The sequence below is a fragment of the Dromiciops gliroides genome, chromosome 1, assembly GCF_019393635.1.
Source record: "Dromiciops gliroides isolate mDroGli1 chromosome 1, mDroGli1.pri, whole genome shotgun sequence".
NCBI lineage: Eukaryota > Metazoa > Chordata > Mammalia > Microbiotheria > Microbiotheriidae > Dromiciops > Dromiciops gliroides.
Genome location: NC_057861.1, coordinates 348,412,969 through 348,439,534, shown reverse-complemented (window position 1 = coordinate 348,439,534; position 26,566 = coordinate 348,412,969). Strand labels below are relative to the sequence as shown.

General features: G+C 35.1%; 1 pseudogene; it reads left to right on the top strand.

The window, feature by feature from the left end:
* The first annotated feature begins 2,935 nt into the window (after positions 1–2,935).
* Positions 2,936–7,074, top strand: LOC122749062 (annotated as a pseudogene).
* Positions 7,075–26,566: the final 19,492 nt, after the last annotated feature.

Genomic DNA, 26,566 nt, shown 5'->3' with positions numbered 1-26,566 from the left:
AAATTCAAGAGTTCCAAGGTGAAAGAGAAAATACTTCAAGGAGCCAGAAAGAAACTATTCCAATATAATGGAGCTACATTCAGGATCACACAAGATTGAGCAGTTGCCACATTAAAGCAGCAGAAAACTTGAAATGATATTCTGGAAGTTTAAAGACCTGTAATTACAACCAAGAATAATCTACCCAACAAAACTTGAGTTTAATCCTATAACGGAAGCAAATTGGAATGTAGTGATATAGAGGACTTTCAATATCCCCTCACCTTAAAATGAAAAAACAAAACAAAACAAAACAAAAAAACACAGAGCTGAATGGAAAATTTTTTATTAAAACAAGACAAGAGAAACATGAAAAGGTAAACATGAGCAAGAAATAAGGGACTTAATAAGGTAAAACTGTTTATATTCCTAAATGGTAGTAATGAAACCTTTATTATTAGTGCAAACCAGTTGTCTACTTAGATACAGGGCATAGAGTTAGTGTGTTACATTGGGATAAACTCAAAAGAAAAATGGAAGGGATAAAAAGAGATACACTAGGAGAAGGGGTAAGAAAGAAGAATGGAAAAAAATATCTCACAAAAAGGATGCAAAGGGTTTTTACAGCAGAGGGAGAATTGGTAGGGGTAAGGGGGGAGATAATGGGTAATGTTCAAACCTCACTCTACTATGTATTGGTTCAAAAATAAAAAAATACACACACTCAATTGGGTATTGAAATTCATCTTACTCAACAGGGAAGTGGAAAGGTAAAGGAAAAAAGAATTAGAAAGGGCTAAGAAGAAATGGCTAAGAGAACATAGGGAGGATGAAAAAAGGGAGTGTAGAATAGTGGTCAGAAGTAAAAATGGACATTTGAGGAAGGCATCCAGTTTTTTTTAAAGGATAAATAAAAGAGAATAGCATGGATAAAAATGAATGCTTAGTAAATGTGAATGGAATAAATCTCATCCACAAAAGTTGAGGATGACAGCAGAATATATTAGAAACTAGATTTAACAATACATTGTGTGCAAGAGACATACTTGAAACAGAAAGACACACAGAGATAAAAATAAGGTGCTGGAGCAGAACCTATTATGTACCTCAGTGTAAACCTCAGTGTAAGTAAAAAAAAGGCAGAGGGAACAATCATGATCTCAGACAAAACAAAACCAAAAATAGATCTAACTAGAGATAATCAGGGAAAAGTACATTTTGCTAACAGGTATCAGAGACCAGGGCTTCCTAATTTTTTTCCACTCACAACCCCTTTTCACCTGGGAAATGTTTACACCATCCCAGATATGTATGTAAAATAGGTTTACAAATCAAACATTTACTGCCATGTTTTTGCCACATTCAGTTACATGTCTTCATATGGGGTACTGACCTATAGTTTAAGAAGTTTGCCATAGACAATGAATGAATATTATTACTGGCCATACACATACCAAATGGCATAGCATTCAAATTCTTGAAGGAAAATTTAAATGAATTATAGGAGGAAATAATTAACCCCTATTACATGCAAATAAATCTAACAATAAAATAAATAAGATGTGGAGATTAATAGAATTGACAATATTGATTCAGAATAGAAATAAGTATATCACTGTTTTAGCTGTACCTAGCAAATTAACCATTAGGAAATAAAAAAATAATCACAAATGCAGAAAAGCAGCAATACAAAATGCATTCTTTTTAGACCATAATGTAATAAAAATTGCATTCAGTAAAGGGCCTTTGAAGTATAATTTTAAAATTAATTGGAAACTAAATAATCTAATTCTAAAGATTGAGTAGACCAAATAAATCATAGAAACAATCAATAATTTCATTAAAGATTAAGACAACAATGAGGCAATATAGCAAAACTGGTGCGATGCAGCTAAAGAAATATTTTGAGGAAAGTTTATATCTCTAAATGTATAAATCAATAAAGAGAGAAAGAGCAAATTAATAGATTGGGCATGTAAAATTTTTTTAAAGTCTAGAAAAGGAACATTAAAAATCTCTAATTAAAAAAGAAACTAAAAATCCTGAAAATTAAAGATGAAACTAATAAAATTAAAAGTTAATAAAACCCATGGAATAAATTAAACTAAGAACTACTTTCATGGAAAATCAAAAAAGTAGATAAACTGTTGGCAATTTTTAAAAGGAAAGAAGAAAATCAATTTACCAATATCAAAAATTAAAAGGGTGAATGTACAACTATTGGAAATATTAAAGCAATTATTAAGTACTATTTTGCTATGTTGTATGCAAATAAAGCTGAAATGGTGGATATCATTTGGATGGATGGAGGAACTGGACGAATATTTACAAAAACATTAATTGCCCAGGTTATTACAAGAAGAAATAGAGTATTTTAATAACCCTCTTAGAAAAGGAAATTAAACAATCCACAAATGAGCTCCCTGAAACACACACACACATACACATACACACACACACACACACACACACACACACACACACACAGAACCAGATGGATTCACAAGCTACTTCTACCAAGCATTTAGAGAACAATTAATTCCAATACCACACAAACTGTTTAAAAAAAACAGGTAAAGAAGGAGTCCTACCTAATTCCTTCTATCATACAATCATGGTTTTGATATCTAAGCCAGGGAGAGCAAAAACAGAGAAAGAAAACTGCAGATCAAGTGATCACATCAATAACAATAACCACAAAAATATGTGATTACATCAATAGAGACAGAAAAAGGCTTTTTGACAAAATAGAACACCTGTTACTATTTAAAATACTAGAAAGTATAAGAGTAAATGGAACTTTTTTTAAAATGGTAAGTGGTATCTAAAACCAAGAGCAAGCATTATCTGTATTAGGCATAAACTAGAAGCCTTTCCAGTAAGAACAGGGATGAAGCAAGGATATCCATTATCACCATTTTTATTCAATGTTGTCTTAGAAATTCTGTCTATAGCAATGACAGGAAAAGGGAATAGAAGGAATAAGGATAGGCCACAAGGTAACAAAACTATGATTCTGCAGATGATGTGATGGCATACTTATAGAACACAAGAGAATCAAATAAAAACCTAGTTTGACTTTACCAAAGTTATAGGATATAAAGTAAATCCACATTAAAAATCATCATTTCTATATATTACTAACAAAATCCATCAGAAAAAGATAGAATAAAAAATTCCATTTAAAATAACTGCAGACAGTATATCTGGTACTTCAACTGACAAGAAACACTCAGAAACTCTAAGAGCACAATTACAAAACTCTTTTTACACAAATAATAACAGATCTAAACAATTGAAGAAATGTTAATTTCTCATAGGAGAAGCCAATGTAATAAGAATGACAATACTACACAAATTAATTTTTGTATTCAGTGCAATAATAAAACTACCACAGAATTACTTTATAGAGCTAGAAAAACTAATACCCAAATTCATCTGGAGGAACAAGACTATTAGGAGAATCAATGGGGGAAAATGTGAAGAAAGGGGGCTTAGCACTACTATATCTCAAACTAAATTGCAAATTGGTAATCATTGAAACAATTTAGAATTGAAAAGAAATAGACTATTTAATCAGTATAAAATTAGGCATACAATATAAAGAAGTAAAAGGTTACAATGGCCTAGTGTTTGATATACCCAGAGATTCTTGTTATTGGGTCAAGATATCATTATTTTACAAAAACCACTAGGAAAACTTAAAAGTTGTCTGGTAGAAACTAGTCATTGACCAACATCTCACAATTTATACCAATATATGTTCAAAATGAGTACATGATTTAAATAAAAATTGTAATATTATAAACAAACTAAGGCAGCATGGAAGAAATTATCCATCAGATATTTGGATATGGGAAGAATTCATGACCAAACAAGAGATAGGGAGGTTAATGGAAGGGAAAATGAACAAATTTGATTATATAAAATTAAAAAGTTATCACACAGATAAAGCACTCACCATGGATTCAGGAGGACCTGATTTCAAATCAGGCCTCAGACACTTGACACTTACTATCTGTGTGACCCTGGGCAAGTCACTTCATCCTCATTGCCCCACCAAAAAAAAAATGATCACATAAACAAAAACAATGAAGCCACAATTAGAAGAAAAGCAGAAAACTGGGGAGGGGAAGATTACAGCAAGTTTCTCTGATAAAGGTTTGATCTCTCAAATAGAGAACTTAAGCAAATTATAAAAATAAGATAAATTCCCCAACTGATAGTCAAAGGACATAAATAGGCAGTTTCCAGGGGGAGAAAACAATGTTATCAATAGTCATATAAAAATCTTCTAAATCAATAATAAATGGTTAAATGTAAATTAAAATTACTGTGAGTTAACACCTCACACCCATCAAATTGGTCATCAAAAAAAGAAAATGACAAGTGCTAGAGGAGATACAGGAAAGTGGTTGCACAAATGCACTGTTGGTCAAGCTGTGAACTAGTCCAGCAATTCTGGAGAATGATTTGGATCTATACCTAAAAGGCTATAAAACTATTCATATCCTTTTGTTAGGGCTAAAATTCTAGCTAAACTATCTAAAACATCTAATGAGTGGTTGCCAATAAATTATAAGCTTTAGCAAGAGTTAGACTTTTAAGCATTTATTAAGGAGAATAAGAATTTGGTAAAGAGAGAGAGAAAGGCCTACATTCATCTATCTATTAAAGGGAGAGAGCAATCCTAGCTCCGCACTCCACCAGAGTCCACAGGAAAGAGAGCAAGTCAGAGTGCCAGGCTCCCCCTTCTTCCTCCCACAAGAAAACGTTACTTCCTGACACCAAAGAAAAGACGCATGGTCTTGCCCTCAGAGACCTTCAGCTCATGGTGGAGCTTTTCTACAGTAAGTCTCCAGCAGGTGGCATCATTCCAATCATTATACTTTGACCCATTAATACCTCTATAAGGCCCATACCCAATACCCTCATTGTACGATGAGATAAAAGGAAAAGGACCCATGTATACAAAAATATTTATAGCAGCTCTTTCACTTGCAAAAGAATTGCAAGTGGAAGAGATGCCCATCAATTGGGCAATGGCTGAACAAGTTATTATATATTAATGTGATAAAATGCAATAAGCATGCTATGAGAAATGATGAAAGGAATGGTTTCAGAAATATCTGAAAAGATTTTTATGAACTAATGAAAACTGATGTGAGCAGAACCAAGAGAATAATCTAGATACTAACAGCAATATTGGAATAATGATCAACTGTGAAAGACTCTGATCAGTACAATGATTCACAACAACTTCAAAGGACTCATGATATAAAATGTTGGAATATTATATTATAGGTAATATTATATTAATAATATATTGATTAATAATATATAATTTATATTATATATTATATTATAATGTTATATAATATTATAATATTCTGGAACTATCCATTTCCAGATAGAGAACCAATGGACTCAAACTGCAGACTAAATCACTATTTTCATTTATTTTTCTTACTTTTTTTCCCCAAAACATAGCTACTGGTGATACATATTTTGCATTACTTTATGTGTATAATGGATATGATATTGCTTGTCTTCTCAGTGGTTAGGAAATGATTGGAGGGAGGGAGAGAATTTGGAACTGAACTTTTTTTTTAATTGGCCCAGTAAAATTAGTAATGATAGTTAAATAGAGAAAACTTCACAATATCTATAACAATTATGGGAATATCAAACTTCCTCTCCCTAATTAAGAATATTTTGACAATTAAAATCTTATATCAGATACAATTTTTTTTCTTTGTTAAAAATAGCCTTGAGATGTGTACCTGTACACAGGAGCTCAAGCCAACAAAGAACTCTTTGTCATCAGTTCTTCATCTTTATGAGCTTTTTCTTCTTCTTTATCATCTCTCGTAGTAAAAGGACATTTTATGGTGCTGTGACTTTGTATTGTCTCAAGATCAAGACCATTTTTGCCATATATTTGACTCTTTTTTAGAAGCATAGTCTCCTTTGGTGTTTGTCAATGCTCTATTTAAGGTTCCTAATACTTACTGACACTCAGGACCATTGTCTGTGCCATTCTATTGGCCCTCATGAGGCAGTGATATGGTTATGTCTATTCTTTAGGCCCTCCAGGACTACAGAGAAACTTTTCCCATTTCCACATGTGTTTACAGAATGTTTCCATTTACTCATCACCATTTTGATTTACTCACTTGTAGTAGCCTCACTGATACATCCTTATTACATCTTATAATTCATTCTTATAAATGGAAGGCTTAAACAGTTAATGAAATGAATTCAAGTAGACCAACTGTTGCATGTCATTAATTTGGGAATAGATGATGCTTTATTTTTTTTTCTTATTTTGTGGAAAGTGGTTTGTTTCCATTACTGCTGTTGACCCCAAGAAGACAGTCAAAGCATCAGGTATTTTTGTGAATTGGTAGAATCAGAAGGCAAGAAAATAGATATCATGTGACTTTTATGGTATGTAAAAGAGATCTGTTCCTTAATTATATTTGCTTGCTTGAATATTATTCTTTGATTGTTTCAGATGTTTAAGTAAGTGTTGCCTTTAAAACAATAAATATTGATCTTACTGCCACCAGAGCAGGCATCTGTCTCAACACTAGATATTCCAATATCGTAAATCATGAAAAATTAGCCAAGCTATAGGCTTAGGTTCAGAAAGGAAGCAAGGGGAAAACTCAGAGAAAGAAGTTGGTGAATATAGAATCTCCAGCTAAGAATAAAAAAAAAAATCATTCAGAGTTCTCTAAAAAATAAATAACAAATTGACTTGGAATAACATTGCTGGTATTGAAGAGGTAAAAATAATTAAAGATGATAGCCAAATTATTCATTTCAACAATTTCAAGATCTGAGCTTCCCTCTGTCAACACCTTTTTCAATTATTCACCGTGCAGAAGCCAAACCAATCACAGAAGTGCTTGCTGGAATATTAAGCCAGTTTGGTGCTGACAGCTTAATAAATTCATAAAGTTAGCTAAACAATTACAAAGGCAAGTGTTATATAGCAAAGCCATAAAGCTTCAAGATGTCGGTGAATAGGATTATGTTTCAGATATAGTAGAAAATTTTAACCAAGTGTCAAAAAATGAAGTTAACTAAAATCTTCATTCATGATTTTGGGAAAGTGGTATGGAATACATGGGGGAAATGAGCTGGATAGTCCCAGACTTTGACAAAAGCAGAAAATGTCATATCTTAATAATTGTCATAAAAATTCAAGATGTCCCCAAAGTCTTAGCAATTATTTGTTCAGCATTTTTCTGTCATTAGATTTTGTGTTTTCTACTTCTTGTAGGACATATTCTTTTAGTCAAAATCCAAAGTATTGGTATAGTTTATAGGTTTCTGTGTTGTGTCTAGCTTTGTGTGCACATATATCGGTGTTTCCATGTGTTTCTCAGTATACAATGGGCATCTAATTGAATAGCTCTATTTATCTTTCCCATTTCTAAAGCAGTCAGTGCCTAATACCTATGCAAGTAACAAATTAATTATCTTTAAGGCTTTTCTCTTATGTATGCCAATAGTACACAGAAATATGGGAAAGTGTCTTGTCTGTATTGCAAAAACTAAAGACTTTACATGGTCAAGACTAGATTTTTTATGTGCTATGTTAATTAATGTACATATTTTTTCCCCTCTTATATGTTAAAATGTCTCTTGGAGATTGGGAAATTGCTTCATGTGAGAGTGTGAGTTAGAGAACATCTTTAAGACTCTTTTGCTTCATTCATAACTAGAATAGTTTCTCTTTCACCTTCTTTGCTCCTTTACTCCTATATAGTCCCTTCTCCCTTTTTATCTTGAAATGATTTGATCAGTCTTTGACACTGCTAGTCATGATTTCTCATGTAGACCAAAAAGGATATTGTCTACTTACAATCATATGAGCAGCCAGACATCTTTCTTTGTAAAATTTTAGTTTTCTCCTGCTAAGGAATGACAGACCCATTCTCGATCCTATATTTCCCATTGATTATACAGGTCAGGGGATTCAAACCAGAACAGCTGTTAAGTCTGTGCCAAAATATTTGGTATCTAATAGTCAAAGTTCACTTTCTAGCAAGTGTCAAACTGACAGCTTCACTGAATCCAAAATGAATGTGTCCTAGAGACTTGTATCTGTGATATGATGATGGTGACTCTGAAAGGATTTCTTTTGACCTATATTCCTGCAATTAGCCTTTGTGGTTTTTTTTAATAAATTGTTATTGCTATTGAGACAGATTTGGGCTTAGCATATACTAATTTATTAATATTATACCAGTAAAGGACTGACCATGTATTTCCCTAACTTCTTATAGTCTCAGACCACATCTTAGAGAAAGCAGGGAGAGAATTTCAGTATGCCAGTTAGCACAAGCACTAGAAAAGCCCCAAAAGATCCATGTTGTCTCAGAGACCACATGTGGTCTCAATGAAATGGAACACAGGTAGGGGAGAGAGAGAGGGAGGCTGACCATATGGTACCAGAAAGCCAAGACAAGCTTAGAAGATGCCCCCAGACACACCAGAAGCCCTAGAATACCCAGACAACCTTTTGTGGCATCTTCCAAGGGTATTTTTAGTCATCTTTTGATAGATGTAGGTTATTATACATTGATCAAAGCTAATTGGTTAGCATCATTAGTCAACATGATTTGAAGGTGGTCTACATTAAAATGAACCCTAGAGATGATATCAGCGAAAAGAATGTAAAAGACCCTCACTCAAGTTACTTATGGCAAAGTCCATTATCTAGGTGTGGTTTAATCCCATCAGTCCTTCATACATCAAAACAAAAGAATCTATCTCCATTTCTTTTGTTCCCTTGGGTTTGTCCCAGATGAGATTTGGTGAAATTTCTCCAATTTCACCAAATTGGGGGGGGTGGGGGGTGGAAGGTATGAGAAAGAAATCTCTATCTCTCTATGTCTCCTAAGGAATCCAATATTTATAATTATTTTCTCACACCTTGAAACCAAACTCTGAATTATTTCCCCTTCTTATTATAGGTTACAATATCTTGCAATATGTATAAAGTAGAGCAGTATTTAGAAGGCATCAAAAGCACTATGCAAAAATTCATTGACCTACTGTCAGAAGGCTCAGAACTATATATTCCTCCACAGGTTTATTTTAAGGTCTTCAATGAAAGTTTTACACTATAATCAATTCAACTTTCATTAGAGTAGGCGCTGAAGGAGAGACTAAGTTTCTGGGAAGGCTACCTCTCTCAGACCCACTGTCCAAATTAGGTATGGTTTGATTTTGTAGCATATTAACTCTATTTCAACCTGGATAGCTTTAGGTGATCATTCAAGTACAATCTTCACAATACATCAGAGCTCTGCTGATGAGGTAGTAAGAGCTCTTATAGTTTGTAGTCTAAACATCTCTATTTATTTCATAAACTTCTACATTTTCCCATTATGTTTAATATATGAACTTGACTATAAGATAAAATGACAATAGAAAAAAAGACTAAAGAAAAATGAAGAAAAATATAAATGCTTTGAGAACAGGGACCGTGTAATACACTTTTCTGTTATGTCCTAGAATCCCTAGGGTGGTGCTGAGAACATAGTGGTATAGAAAGTACTCAGCATGAGGCAGCTAGGTGGTGCAGTGGATAAAGCACTGGCCCTGGATTCAGGAGGACCTGATTTCAAATCTGGCCTCAGACACTTGACACCTACTAGCTGTGCAACCTTGGGCAAATCACTTAACACTCATTGCCCTGCCAAAAAAAAAAAAAAGAAAAAAGAAAGAAAAGAAAGAAACTACTCAGCAAATACTCATTGAATTGAATTGAAGATGAAAAAAGATCAGGTTGCTATGACATTAGCAGATTAAGAGAATAAGTTAAGTGGAGTCAAAATCTAAATCGACATAAAGAGTCCAAACCCTCCTTTAGTTTCAGTATTAATTTTCTCACCAGTAAATACCCTCCACCATTATACAGTGAGATTGTTTGTTACCTTGACATAACTGACTCCATTGTTTTCAGCTTTCATTTCATTACTTGTGTAGTTGCTACATAAGTTGTTTTTCTGTAATGAGATAAGGACTTCAGTAATATAATTTGGTAATGACATATATGTGTCCTCCAAATTTGGTAAAGAACTGCTAATGAATGATGTGTCTTCCACAAACCTTTTGAGAAACTGACAAGTACTTGCAAATGATTTTGCATTTGGTTGACTATCTAAGTCTATGATAAAAGGAAATTTATCAATCACCAATCAAAATTTGGGTAAAGTTCATAGAACAATAAGAAACCCACCAGAGATGTAAAGTCTACAGCCTGATTTGCATTTGTAAATAAGGTTGGTACCTGCATTCTCCACATTTGAGACTCCAGCATACCCTGTGTAATGCTGATTGACTGACAGAGATTTGCATACTTTCCAGGAAAACCACCTTGGAAGGAGACACAATGCCTGTGGCTAGGAAGAGAGGGAACATTGTCATTGAGTACTAATATGATACACATTTACTAGAAAGCCCTAGGAAATTAGGTTCATAATATATTCCTAGGAGGGATAATGTTTGCATTGTCTAATAGATAATATAAACTAATATAAATATAAAACTAATGCTTACACACATTTGGTTAATTAAATTTAATTGCTAGAATTAAGAAGTATGTTTAATTAATTTTCTCCATCACACTAATTAGCCAATGTAATGCTAAATTGGTTTTGCATGTACACCATATGTTACATTTTCCTCCCTATCTATCTCCAAAGGTGAAATAAATATTCCCCAAATCCACAAATTAAGGGTATATACTACAAACAGGGCACAGTTAAGCAATGAATTCCTGAATTGACATCTTAAAGGTTGGCTGTGTTTTCCCCAAAGTTGGAAAGAGTGAATGAATGAAAATTTATTAGAAGTCATGTATCAAGCACTGGGGATGCAAACATAGGGTTTCCTAAAAACCTTAATGTAATTTCAGTCTTTAATATCCTCTAAAATTTTGGGGACACCATGTATAAAAGAAAAAGTCTCTGGCCTCAAGGAAGTTAAAGTCTAATAGATGGAGAATGAGAAGGGTAGAAGTATATGTATACTTGCTTTATAGAAATATCATATTTACATAACCAAATTCAAAAATGTTATACCCGTGCTCTGCCAAAAACTAAAACAAAGGTGACCTTGCTGGATTCTACTCACAGTGAAAAATCATGATAGAATCAATTGCTTTTCTGTTTACAAATTGTCTGGTATAAATTTGGAACTGAACCATATCTTTTTCCAAGATGTTAGTTGAGTCAGACACAGAGAGAGGGTTGTCCAATAGATAGGTTGACTAAACATTTATTTTTCTCTGTGTGTGGCATTATGAAAATTGTATGAACTGGTTCAGAAAATCAGGTTTCTTCCAGGCTGGTTTGTATTCAGGAATTCTTGAGCATGGAAGGTATTTATTAACCTAGAAATTCATCACCTGTTTGCTATCAGATCATACAAATTGCCTGAAAGAAAGAAAAACAAAACTACCTACATTTTGCTGGCTACAGAAAATGACCCTTGGCACTAAACAATCTGTGTGAAGTTGTAATTGACCATGACTTTGACCAAAGCAGCATGCTCTATAGCCTCAAAAGAAAGAAAGCCGAAAATCTTTTAAACTTGATAATTGAATCACACTCTAATCCCAACTCAGTTTGGTAAACCAGCTGAAATTACTCTAGGTTATTTTATAAAGAGGCAGAACAGTGAATATTACTAGAACTTTTTCTAGCCAAGGGCAAATAAGCATATGTATTCTTGGATTTTTAGTACCTCCAGCCACAAACAGGCCAATAGATAAAAACATTTTTGGAAACAATGTCTTTGAAAGACCATTGTGATTGTCACTTTTAATTATTATCTTTATCCACATTAAATGCAAATATGTGAATTATGAGTGACTGCAACTATTAACATGAATGAGTTATTACTGATCAAGACCCCCAAAGGGATACCAAATATTCAACATGAATTGTTATCAGTATCAGAGAATCGCAAAATCTCAAAAGTAGAAAGAACTTCAAAGCCATCTAGTCTAATTCCTACCTGATAAGCAAGCACAACAAGAACAAAAATAATCAGAAATTAACTATGTAGCCTTCACACAAAAGACCTCTAGTTTTTCTGCTTTCCAAACAATTCATTCTTCTATGGGATATTAATGATTATTATGTATTTTTTTGTCATTCCATGATGTTGAAATCTGCCTCTCTGCAACTTCTACCTATGCCCCTAGTCATATCATCTAGAGCCAAATAGAAGTTTGATCCTTCATCATCATGATAAAGCATGAAATACCTAAAGGCAACTATCATATCTTTAGTTTCCTCTTCTTTAAGCTAATTATCATAAGCTCCTTCAGTCTTCTTCTGGAATTATTTTTATCATCACCTCCTCTGGACCTACTTTCTTTAATTTCCTGCTCATACATACTTCACTTCTTTGATAATATACTTTGATGTGGGTTTGATTCCTACACCCTGTCACTTATAGCTTCCCTTTAAGTGTTGTCTTCCCCCATTAGAATGTAAGTTCCTTGAGAGCAGAAACTATATTCTTTGCTTTTATTTACATCCTTCATGCTTAACACAATGCCTGGAATGAAGTAATCACTTAAAACTACCTATATATCTATCTATCTCTATCCATCCATCCACCTACCCACCCACCCACCCACTGCATCTAGCTTGTAGAAAACACTTTCTTACTTCTACCAGAAGCTTATAGGTGGTTAAATCCTTGGACTTGTCCTTAATATAGCAATGTTAAAAATATGAGGAATCTTGGGAAGAATTAGTCATCTGCTGCAATCCCTACCACCTGGACAACAACTCTGATGAAGTTCCAAATCTCATTAGAAAGTCTCTTAAAGCCAAAGTCCGAGAACACTGGTTTTATAGAATGCAGGTGAGATAGTCAAATGGCCAATGAAGTAGGATGAGCTATCTGTAGAAAAATTTGCAAGGAGACAGAAGGTGGGTAGGTCTAATTAGGTAAGCATTTCCACTCATAAATCAGCTTTTGTTTATTCATTAGGGAGAGGTAGAATAGTTTAATTGCCAATTAAAGCCACCTAAGAAAATTTTATTTTCCCATTTCTAAAAAAGTTGGGCAGCCTTCCCTAAAATAAATTCCACTTCACTTAGGAACCCACAGCAACTAAGTGTTCACTCAAAATAGCAAATGGAACCTAAAGCCTGGGTAATTCTTAGCAAACTATGACCCATTTTCCACTGCCACTGTGATCATTGTAGAAAAAGAAAGAGGTTATACAGGACTAAAGAGGGTTTTTGTCCTTTTATCGAGGATAATCTTTTTAATTTTTCTTTGCTTCATGTATCTAGATATGATCATCATTAATGGGTTTAGATGTCACTAATAAACATGAACTCCCCCATGATTCTGTGTGTGTGGGACTGTGCTATTTAACATATTTTATCAATAATTTGGATAAAGTTAAAAATGACATGTTTTTTATCAGATTTGCAGAAGACAGAAAACTAGGTTAAGAAGATTCAATCAATCAATGGACAAGCTTTGATTAAGGAGCTTGCTATGTGCTATGTGGGCAGCTAAATGGTGCATGGCCTATAATCAGGAAGACTCATCTTCCTGAATTCAAATCTGCCTCACACAAATACCCTCAAGAAGTTAACATTCTACCAAGGATATATAATATACAGAAATGGATGAATATAATCTAAGTCAAAGGGGATAGGGTACTAGGGGCAGCTAGGTGGCACAGTGGATAAAGCACCAGCCCTAGATTCAGGAGGACCTGAGTTCAAATACAGTCTCAGACACTTGACTCTTACTAGCTCTGTGACCCTGGACAAGTCACTTAACCCTCATTGCCCCACCAAAAAAACAAGTGGAAAGGGTCCTAAAAACTAGGGAGACCAGGAATAGTTTCATCTGAAAGTAAGCACCTAACGTGAGCCTTGAAGGAAGCTAAATATTCTAAAATATATTGGTGGTGAGAGGGAAAAAAATGCATCCTAGTACTAGTACGCAACCTGTTCAAAGGCTTCCTTTTAATTTGGGTTCTGGTTAGGATTTGCTATCATCCCTTAACTGTCTTCCCATACTGAAAGTTCATTTAGCTGGGACAACCTTCTCACCCTGGGGCATAGGTCCACTCCAAAGACCCCCTTCTCCCATTGGTAAGTTGCACTTAGTGCATTCATTATTCATGAATTTTTCAATTCTTCCCCCAGCTCTCCTTCTAAGTCTCTAGACATTGCCACCACAACTCACATGGATATCTTCCCTAAATTTCTACACACACACATACACACACTTTTCATCTCTCTTTTGTGTGTCCCTTTCCCTCATTAGAATGTCAGCTCCTTGAGGTAAAAGACCAGCTTCCTTTTTTTTTTTTTTTTTTTTTAGTGAGGCAATCAGGGTTAAGTGACTTGCCCAGGGTCATACAGCTAGTAAGTGTTAAGTGTCTGAGGCCGGATTTGAACTCAGGTACTCCAGACTCCAGGGGCCGGTGCGCTATCCACTGCACCACCTAGCTGCCCCAACCAGCTTTCTTTTTTGCTTGTATGGGTATCCTCACAACTTAGCACAATATATGAAACATAGGACAGTTACCCTTCCACATCATAGGGGTCAAAGGCATGGTGGCCCATGATCTGGAAAATACACATAAACATGTTTGTCCCTCCCTTTCTACTAGAGAAGTCTGAATTTCTTTTTCTTTTATGGAGTGTTTACAGTATCTTTTTACAAAATGTGAAATAAGTATTTGGTTGTTTTTATGTATTTCTGAGTTTCTACACTCTTTCTGTGTCATCTGCTGGCTTTTGTATATCATCTCCAGCCTCGGCAAAACTCCCTCCCCGCTGCCACCAAATTCTCATTTAATTTCTCAATGCTCAATATATCAAAACCCTTAAGGGGGGAAAGCATGATGTGGAAGGGATAGCTGTAAGTATTTAATAAGTACTTATTGACTTATTGACAGAGGAGATGGAATGTGTGCAGTTCAAGGAGCAATAAGTTAACTAGTTTGACTATAACAAAGGACATGAGAGGAGTGATGTGAAATTAGTCTGGAAATGTAGGCCAGAGCCAGGCTGTGAAAGTCCTTAAATGCCAATCTGAGGAATTTGTGTTTTCCCTAGAGGAAATTAACAGCTCCTGATGGAGTGTGATTGCTCTTTTGCTCCTATATTCCCTTCAAGGAAAATATTTGACTTATTCTACTTGATCATAGAGATCACAGAGGTCAACTATAGAAGCAATGAGTAGAAGGTACAAAAAAAAAATTCTGACTCAATGTAAAGAAGAAAAAAATAATAATGCTTTTCCAAAGTGAAATGCACTCACTTCCTTAAGAGGTGGTATGTTTTCCTCCATAAGCAGGAATATTGCAAAAAAGAAAAGATAACCTCTGGATGTCTTTTCCAATGCTTACATTCTGTAATTCTTAGTCCAGAAAGCAACCTTTAGGACTTGAAATATGATGACCAGAAACTCTACAAAGTAGCTATAGCTAATATGAGTGCACCCACACACACACCCCCCCCCACCCCCACCCACCCCCCCCACACACACACACACTTTTTTCCCCTTTGCCTATTATTTGGGACCAATTAAAATCATTTATTAATAACCTAAAGCAGATTCAAGAACCTCTATTACATTGTGCCCACTGTGTTTAGGCCAATGGTTCCACTTCCAAGATTAAAGCCACTCCTACCTTGGTGACCTGTGGCAACCTCTTTATCCAGTACCTACTGAAGTGCCACTTGTTGCCACAGTTTTCATGAGCAGCTAGAACTTGAAGTGATATAGATGCTATACATTGCAACAATTCTCAAGGAGTCACTGTACAGACTACTAGGCAGTAAAACAACTCATGTTTTGTTTTGTTTTTCACTAACAAATTAGGGCCATGTTCTACTGAATAACATGACCAAAAGCTTTAGAGTAAACCAGTGATATAACCAGGCAGAATAGATGAATGAATGAAGATCATTTATTAAGTGCTTACTCTACATTAAGTATTTATGACAAGTGTGGAGGATACAAATAGAATGAGGTGGTCCCTACTCTTAAGGTGTTCATACTCGAAGTGGGAGAAACAACATTTGAAAGAAAATTCAGTTCAAGCTTCCCAGAAAGACCTAGAATTTCTAAGCATCTAACAGCAGATGTCTAGACATCAAGAGAATATTGTGATGAAATAATGGGATTTAGCAGATACTCAAAGACCCATCTGGAGATTAATCTATACTGATTGAATCAAGTGAGAGTGATTGACTGCTGATTAAGCCTACTTCAAGTTAATTGGATTGTAATCACACCTGGCTATCCCTTAAGAAGGTATTGTTCTCAGAAACTAGAACTCAACTTGAGAACACCTTCAAAGCCAATGGATTTGGATGACACCAACCAATCACCTTGAAGCAGTGTGTAAGGACCGCCTCTGTTCCAGATCTATAAAAAGCTTCCACAAACAGCTTGCAAGAGAGTTCCTGATTAAAGCAGGTTCATGGAGGAGGACTTCAGGAAGAACCCAACCAGGCTAGAACTCTAGGCTAGGTAGGACTTCTTTTTCTTAACTCCTTGTGAATACCTCTATGCTTTAATAAATGTTTAATGCCTAAAGACTGGTGCTGAAGATTCTGATTTAAGGTGACCACAATTTAGATTTTAAACATCACAATATAGAGGCAAGGCATACGGTAAGGCCTAGAAGAACTTAGGACCCAATGACAGATCAGGTGGTAAAGCCTGGTGGAAATTAATTTCACTCAAAGGATTAGAATTCATATTTATTATCACATTCAAGCCAGAGGGACTCTTAGAAAAATTATTTTGGCAACTTTGTGAAGAATAGATAAGAGAATTCCAAATCTGAAGTACAGGAGCCCAGTAAGGAGGTTCTTAGAGCAGTACAGAATCTCTGTCAGACTTTTAATTTTCACACAGTTCAAAACACTTGCTCTCTCTCCATGTATGCATGTATATATGTGCATATATGCATATATGTATGTGTGTATGTATATGTATGTGTATGTATAAACATGTGCATATAAATACATGTGCATAGATGCATATATAGAGTAAAAATGGTCTTAGCTACCAAGCAATACAAAAACTTATGAGACCATATATACATAAAATAGGCTACCATTACTACAAATATTGTTTTGATATTGTATTTTGCTCTTTTGATATGATTTTTCCCATTGGTACTCAACTGCAATATTTCCACAAATGGAAGATGAAGTAAAAGGTAAGATTAAGTTATTTAAATGAATAGGTAAATTATTAAATTATTTCCAACATAATTCAGTATATGGTTAGTAAGTATTAGTTGGGGTTGAAGATAATCAAATACTGAATCATTGTATGAACACTCTGAAGACCTGGAAGATCATGGCATGTTCACATAGAAAGCAACCTTTAGATATCTTCTAATGTACTCATTTTACAAGATAAAGAAACTGAGGCACAAACAGATTAATTTCACACAAGTAGTTGGAGGAAGTAGGCCTGAAACCAAGATACCTTGATGGTTTTACCATTATAGAAATAACGACTTCCCAAAAATGATTAAAGAAAATATAATATTAAACATTAGACTTGCTTTCTAGGAAAAAAATCATCAAAACTGTACATTTAAGAAATATATCCATAAGGGTAAAGAGTGATACATTTTTTTTTCTCAAACACAAAAGAGCAGGAAAAACAGCCATGTTGCAAAATAAGCTGTATAGATGTGGCTTTATTTGGGCTAAATGTATTCACAAGTAACTAGAATATGTCCTAATTGTAATGAAGCCAAAGAGCTAAATTAAATCAGATATTTTATCAGGATTGAATATATTAGAGACAGCCTCATGGAATAGATAGAGCACAGGATATGGAGTCTGAAAAAACAGCAAGGTCAGACCCTACCTCTGACCTTTACTAGCTGTGGGAAGGTGGACAAGTCACTTAACATCAGAGCTGCCGGCAGTTCTCTCAGACATCAAACCATCTGCTGATGATTTAAAAAAAAAAAAGTCACCCCCAGTGGAAGCTATAGGTCCTTATAGATTAGGTAAAGGTTCCCAGACATAATAAAAGCATTATACAAAAATAGAAAATAATATATGCTGGAGAAAAGCTGTGGAAAAATTGGAGACACTAATGCATTGTTGGTAGAGCTGTGAAGTGATCCAACCATTCTGGAGAGCAATTTGGAACTATGCCCAAAGAGCTATAGGACTGTTCATACCGTTTGACCAAGTAGTACCACTGCTAGGTCTGTACCCCAAAGAGACCATAGAAAAGGGAAAAGGACCCACATGTACAAAAATATTTATAGCAGCTCTCTTTGTGGTCACAAAGAATTGGAAATTGAGGGAATGCCCGCCAATAGGGGAATGGCTAAACAAATTGTGTGTGATATATGAATATAAATGGAATACTATTGTGCTGTAAGAAACAATGAGTAGGAGGATTTCAGAGAAACTTGGAAGGACTTACATGAACTTATGCTGACTGAGAGGAGCAGAACCAGAAGAACATTGTACACAGTAACAGCAACATTGTATGATGAATAATGGGGATAGACTTGGCTTTTCTCAGCAGTGCAACAATAAAAAAGTTTCAAAGAACTTGTGATAGAAAATATTCTCAACATCCAGAAAAAAGAACTGTGAATTATGAATGCAGATTGGATCATACTGTTTCTGCTTTTGGACTGTTTTTTCTTTTATTTTCCTTCTTGTTTGAGGTTTTTCCTTTGTGTTCTGATTCTTCTTTCATAAGATGACTAATGTAGAAATGTTTGATGTGACTGTACATATACAACCTATATCAGACTGCTTTCCATCTTGGGGAGGAGGGAAGGAAGGGAGGGGGGAGAAAAGAAAAATTTGGAACTAAAAATCCAGTGTAAACAAATGTTGGAAAGTATCCTTATATGTAATATGTAACTGGAAAATAATAAAATTAGATTAAAAAAGAAAAACAAAAATTGAAACATTCTCTAAAACTTAATAATACTACAAAAGAAAAAAAAATTATGTCAAAGCAACAAATGTCTATTTAGGCTGACAAGTTCATCCTAATGGTATCATAAAGCAGAAAACAAAACTCTCATGTAATCCTTAACAAGATTCCTCCCCCAATAGCAACCATGAAGGTAACTGCTGAAGGCATATGCCCTCTTTCTGACACCATCAAGAAGAGTAAATCATGGAAGAATGGGCTTTTCTTTCTCCCATTCCTTTTATATCATGTTACTTTCTTTCCTCCACTGTCTGTTCACCTTTTTGCAGCACCCCAAATGTCTTTTGTCTACATTCCATCTTTAGCTGCCTAGCGACCCCTACATGCATCCTTCAGGCACGCCCTGGGTGTATATGCCTATACATATGAGTATGCATATGCATATGTCTATGTCTAGCCTTGTTCCCTGCCCCCCCCCTTAAAACACTGATAAAGATTTAGATAGTCTGATAAACTAATTTTGCTAAAGTGTGAAAGACATTTTTACCAGGGGCATTCTGTCATCTGAACTCAAGGGAATTATATATGTGTATGTAAGTGTATATGTTCATACATGCATACACACATACATACATATACACACAAACACACTGGTATATATAAATACACCCACTGTGCATATGTGCACACATATGTGTGCATAAATGTGTGCATGAATCTATACATACACATATAGTGTATACATAGCAGGACAATGAGGGATAAATAAGTCAGAAAAGTCTCTGGTTGCCCATTCCCCTCAGAATGAGAGAGATGCTTCCAGATGCTTCTTCTCCCTTTAGTTAGCCATTCTTCTGTGGGCGGCACAAGGGAATGCTGACAATATTCTTTTATTGGTCACAGCACTAGGGAAGAGCCTAATAGGAAATGAGCTTGGTAGTGAAGCTGAGCGACAGCTTTTGACTAATGGCAAGAGGGGAGCCAGGAGTACTGTCTCCACTTCCCCTGTTTAAGCAAAGCAGGAAGGCACCAATACAATTATTCAAAGCCTCGAAACAGTGGTAGTCATTGGCATGGTTTTCATAAGCCTCTGCAGTCTGTGTTAATGAGATCCCTCTAGACTGGCATATGGATGGGGGCATACATAAGAACTTCAAAGACTTTTCTCTATCTTTTATGTAAATTTTCCTATAGCTAGAAAGTGTAAGTTTCAATTCTATTAGCAAGGGAATGTTCCCTGCTGGTAGATCCCTTGGTTCACCTTCCCTGTCCTAAGACATCCATGGCCCAAATGATTTAGCCTGAAGCAGTCAGCATGCTGTCCATGAAGTCACACTAAACCAGTGTGTGGACAGGGAGTTAGTTCATCTTTACCTACCTCATCTTGAAAGCCAAAAAGCAAGGCTGGAACAAATAGGTTAATAAAACCAGGCCAGATGGCAGCACATTCGTTTTGATGTTTCTCTGCAGCCATTACAGATTTCTCTTCCAAAGCTTACACTAATCAGAGTGGAAATTCCCCTAAAGGCAGTTGGTGTCTTGTAGAATGAATAGGATCCATGATTTTCAAAGAATATTGTACTCAGGTTAGTCTCAATAGAGTTACTATCTTCCTGTGAATAGTGAAAAAAATGAATGTCCTGCCAACACTATTATAAGAATGGGATCACAGTAATATACTTAGATACATAGGAAAAACCTTATTATTGTGGATTTTTGCAATACAGAATTTGTGATCAGTTGGACAAGACCTTTACAGAAGGGTATTTTTTTATTATCTATCTAAAAAGGGATTGCTAAGCAAATTAAAAGCCTAAAGAAAGCTGTAGTTATGTTTTACTCAAATTAACTTCCCAGCCTCCTGCAAGCCAGTCTTTGTTTTCAGGACTTCTTAACCTGAGATCTATGCCTGGATATGGGAGAGAGAGAGAGAGAGAGAGAGAGAGAGAGAGAGAGAGAGAGAGAAGAAGGAAGAGGAGGAGGAGGAGGAGGAGGAGGAGGAGGAGGAGGAGATGGAGATGGAGATGTTTTGTGTTGGGGGTTTTTTGTTTGGTGAGGCAATTGGGGTTGTGACTTGCCCAGGGTCACACAGCTAGTAAGTGTTAAGTATATAAATCAGGATTTGAACTCAGGTCCTCCTGAGTCTAGGGTGGTGCTCTATCCACTGTGCCACCTAGTTTCCCCTGACATAGATGTAGATGTAGATGATATAGGTAAAGATGATATATAGAGATATAGTATGTGTGTATGTACATACAAATATGTGCATATGTACATGTTTACCTATATACCTACACAAATACATATATATGTATATATACCTGTGTGTGAATATATACATGTGTGTTTACATTTTGTGTGTGCACATATACATATATGAGCACGTGTCTTGTATATACAGGTAGGTGGTATGTGGATGTTCCAATATGATAGTTTTTTTGTAATCCTATGTATTTCATGCCTTTAGAAACCTTATTCTAAGGAGTCCATGCTACCAAAGTAGTATATGACACCAAAAAGGTTGAGAACCATTGTTTATCACTGACCATCCCTGGGTCCTTCTGTTCTGACTAAGTCAGCTTTTACTTCAGCTCTCTAGAGCCTAGACAGACTCCTGAGCTTTGAGAAGAGCAGGGTGCTTATTATTCTGTCCCAGCTCCTTTCTGCCTGGGTTGCTAGAATTTGTATCCCCAGAACTTAGCACAGTACCAGGTACATATTAAGCACTAAATCTCTTAACAAATGCTTTATCTATCTATCTGCTTCTCTATGTAAATAAACCTTTTATAAAATATTTAGTAGCATATATTTAAATATAAGCAATTGTTATGATATTTATAAATCATCCCTTAAATACTTCATAAACAAGTCCTACAAGGAATGTTTCAGAAAATGCTTTAATGTAATTCATTGTTCTCAATCTACAAGCGTTTATTGAATGCCTACTATGTTCTAAGTGCTAGATGGATAACTGTATAGATTTGAAAGTCATAAAACAGTATTCATGTATAATATAGATACACATATACATATATACATACTTACATACATATTGAAAATGGATACTTTGATTTGCTTAAGCCCCACAATTACCCAGGTAATCAGAACAATTGCATGAGGACTGCTGTATGACTAACACACCAACAATGTTTTGTGGTCACCAGAATAAACTTAGCCAGACATTAGTAACTCTGAAACCAATTAAGCTCGTACCATCTTTCAAGCAGATCTTGAACTATTGTGGGGAGGAGGGGTGTTACGGACCTTCAAGAGACATCCTTATCTTCAAAGACTTCTGACTGCAAGTTATAAGAATAAACTTATCCCATTTATGGTCTTTTTATCTTCAGCAATTCCCTGAACTTCAGTCATGGGACTCTCAGAGTTAACCTGTTCTGCGATCTCCTTATCAAGACATCTCCTAACCATACCTTGAATTGTGAATTGCTCATCACCAAGAATGTCTTCTGATTTGTATATCAACAGCCACATTCTTGACCCCTGGAATTCCTTATACCCCATCCCCTTGGGAATGGGGCCACTGATTCATTCCTTCCTAAGTCCACCTTTCCTTCCAAAATTCCTTATCTGCCTTTGATTAAAATGTGTATAAACCTACACAATCTATTACTTGATGTCCTATTCAGCACAGGCTAGATAGTACCCATGCAGCATATTAATTTTTTTTAATTTTCCCTGCTTAATAAAATCTTATCTTTAATTTTGCAGACATGATCTTTCTCTGCTTTCCTTCCCTTTTAGGAAAAGAGGATTTAAATCTCAGAACTGTTCTTTGCATTCTCTGGAGAACTGACCTTAGTGTTCTCTGGTCTTCCCCTTGGGGGAAAGAAAGATCTAAATTGTATCAAAAGAAAATTTGCCTCAGACACACACACACACACATCTATATATACATAAATACATACACATATACAAAAACATACATACATACACACATATATATACACATGTTTGTATATGTGTGTATATATTCTCTAACTTGGACTTATTATTAATTTACACTATTCTACTCCTCAAATTGACCAAAATGCTGAACTTTAACTCTACTGATCAATCTATGTCTTTCTTTAGTTCTGAAGTACTTTCTTTTTCATAAGTAGGTTTTAAAATATTCTTAACTGGACACAGAATTAAAAGTAAAGATATGTTTTAAGGAAAACAAAATTAGTAAATCATCCATTGTGTAATAGAAATAGAAAGGAAAGATGTTTGCCCACTTCAACACTGAGTTTAAACTTTACTAAATTAGATTTTTTTCCTTTTCCTCTATAAATTTATAAAATGTCCTCTTCTGTATCAGTTGAAAATAAACTACAGTTTCAAATATTCAAAATGATTTGTGTACTGTATAGAAGAGGCAATTCAAAATTCAAGGGTAAACTGCGGCATCTTGGTCTTGCCCCTTCTGTATAAAGACCCATGTAAGGGAAGAATAGCCCAGTTGCACCTTGTTCCCTCAAGGGTAGCCATTGATCTCACCAAAACACAAAGCATATAGTCATATACAAAAGTACACAGTGTACTCAAATACTTAAAGTATTAGAAAGCAAGAAAAGGGAATAGCTAGAAAGAAAAGATATGAATCTCAAGTTTTTAGATATAAGTCCTACTTGCCTACAATATATAAGAACACAGGCCACCAAGGATTCTCAGTATCATTAGAGAGTAGGAAGAGAAACAGTGGGCGAGGCTAGAGCCACATAATTCCTCCCACTTGAAGAATATACTAAGGAAAGGAGATCTCTCTTCTGTTTAGATATCTCTGCTAAATTAACCACACCATTGTTTGAGGGAATTTGTAAAGCCCCCTTGTCTTTACTTAAGCCAGTTACCAACATTTCTATCAACCTGCTCTATAATTTCCAATCAATGTATTTTCTGGGGTGAAAAATTGACTCCTTTTTTAAAAATCTATAAAAATTCAACACAAGGTATCTTTTCTGTTGAGCCCCCATTACAAAAGTAGGTAATATTTTTGACAATTGACTTGACAATTGGATCTGAAATCTCACACCAAAAGAAAAAATAAAATCGCCTGATAAATGCAAATGTTTCACATCTAGTCCAGGAAGGGAAAGCTGATCATTTAGACTAAAACCAGATTAAGGTCAAGTTTTTATACTAGAAATAGAAGTTCTCAGGTTAATGAGTGTTTTTCAGTGAAAAGGCTGTATTGAAGACACTGAAACAGTCACATCTGAGTAGGGAAGAGAAGCACTTATTTTTCTGATAGCACAAATGAAGCCCCTGCTTTTTTTAAAAATTACCCCAATACAGTCATTTCTGAGCCCCTCATTTTTGCTCTGGAGAACTGTGTGTTTTAAGTGTCAAAAACTATGATATAACAAAATCACTTTCTGGGGCAACCAGGTGGCACAGTGAATAGAGCACTGGCCCTGGAGTCAGGAGGACCTAATTTCAAATCCAGTCTCAGACACTTGACACTTACTAGCTGTGTGACCATGGGCAAGTCACAACCCCAATTGCCTCACCAAAAACAAAATAAAACAAAACAATATCATTTTCTAATTTCTGACTATGTCTAAGGAGGACAATATAGTGAGAGAATAGCACAAGTCCCCAAGTTAAATATCCAATTAAGTTCTTTGAATTACTAGGCATTTCTACACTGTGCATGTATGTGTGTATATATATGTTTGTATATATGTATATATGCATATATAATTATATACATATGTACCAATCTAAAGAATCAATAAATAAAAATATCAGGAAGTTTAGTTACATAGAACAAACTAATAGGACTTGAGAAGAAAAACATTTGTTTTTACAATCACAGAATTTCATGCTTTGAAGGGATTTCAGAACCCATAATAACTAAACAGCAATCCCCTCTTTATAATATCCTTGACAAGCAGACTTCCCAAATCCCTCTGTCTTTTCATATTATTTTAGTTTATTTACATGTATAAATGTCATTAATGATAGATTGTTTCATTTTTTGTCTTACCTGAGTGTCTAGCACTAAATATTTGTCGTTTTAATTATTTTGATGTTTCCTTACTACCTCCCTCTCAACTGTCATATTCATCTCTCTGTCTCTGTCTCTCTCTCTGTCTCTTTGTCTCTGTCTTGCTCTCTGTCTCTCTCTCTGTCTCTCTGCCTTTGTCTCCCTGTCTCTGTCTTGTTCTCTGTGTCTCTCTCTGTATCTCTCTCTCTGCCTTTGTCTCCCTGTCTCTGTGTCTATCTGTTGTTAATATGAATATATGGATCACCTGGATTTGATGGAAGTGCCTTCTTATCCAAAAGTATTTTTTATGAAACCCTGGATTAATAGGAACCAAAATGTCCTTCAACTAAACTCTAAAACTGAACCCAGATAACTAGCAGGTAAAAGATCCTACCTAGTGACTTCTTTTCCCTATCTTATGGTGACATCCGGGCATCCTCATTCTTGCCAAACCCTTTTTTGGAATCCTATAATCTTATTATGAGGCTTTTATATTCCTCCATGTTTCTTGTAACTGAAATTGTTAAACTGCCTTTGCTTCTGTATCATACTATTGAAACTGACAACACCCTGTAATCAGTGGACAAAAAACCCCAACATGTATACCTTCAGAAATGGGGAGTCCCCCAAGCTCTCTTCTTAGGAGGGGAGTCTCCATATGATCATGTTATATATTTCTTCTTGGGATAAAATAAATTGTTATTGTGTTTTCATATCAATTTTCTGATCTGCTTTCTGTTAGGTACCTACTTCTGGTAGAAGAGGCAGAAATAGTCTTCTCTGATCTGACTGAACAAATTGTAGGAAATATTATTGATGTCTCTGACCTGTTTATTATCTTGTAGGAGGATGGGTGTTAAAACTATATTTAATTTTCAACATCGTCTATGTCTCTCTGTGTGTTTCTCAGTTTGAAGCTATATATGTTCAGCACATGACGAGTTATTTCAAAACTTTTATTCAATACTCAAAACACCATGTATTTATTGTTTACTGTTTATTAAGTATTATCCTAGGGTCTGGGGAAAAGAAGTGCAAAATTTAAATAAGATGTAGCCCCTGACCTCTACAATTCAGTATGAGAATGAAACATCGAAAATAACTAAAATATAAAATAATACATAAAATGATAATTATGATACCTGATATTCACAACAGAAATTTAAATCCCATAAGACACTGTACTACAACATAAGGAAGATGTAAATGGCAACATGAGGGCTAAGAAATGAAAGGCATTTTGACAACAGAGTCAAAAGCAAAAGTCCTGAAACTGAAGGGAACAGATGAACACATTAAAGTTTCTTTCCTATCCTGTCTCTCATGCTTTTGAATGCATTAAGATAAGTCACTGAAGCATATTCAGTTCTCAATAAAAAAAGAACTATATGAAGGCTTTAGAAAGAACAGAGAAGTAGATTGAATAAACTAAGAAGTGTGTTGGAGATAATAAAAATAGGAATAGCAAGGGAGTAAAATCACCTTTATACTTTTGAACTTTTCAGGCTGGCCCCCAAAACTCAAGACAAATCCAAATACACCATATGACTTTTAGTTGATAAAATCCTGTTAATGTTCACAGCAGAGTAAAACTCCTTCTTTAGAACAGTTTGTCAATATGACATGTTCATCAATAAA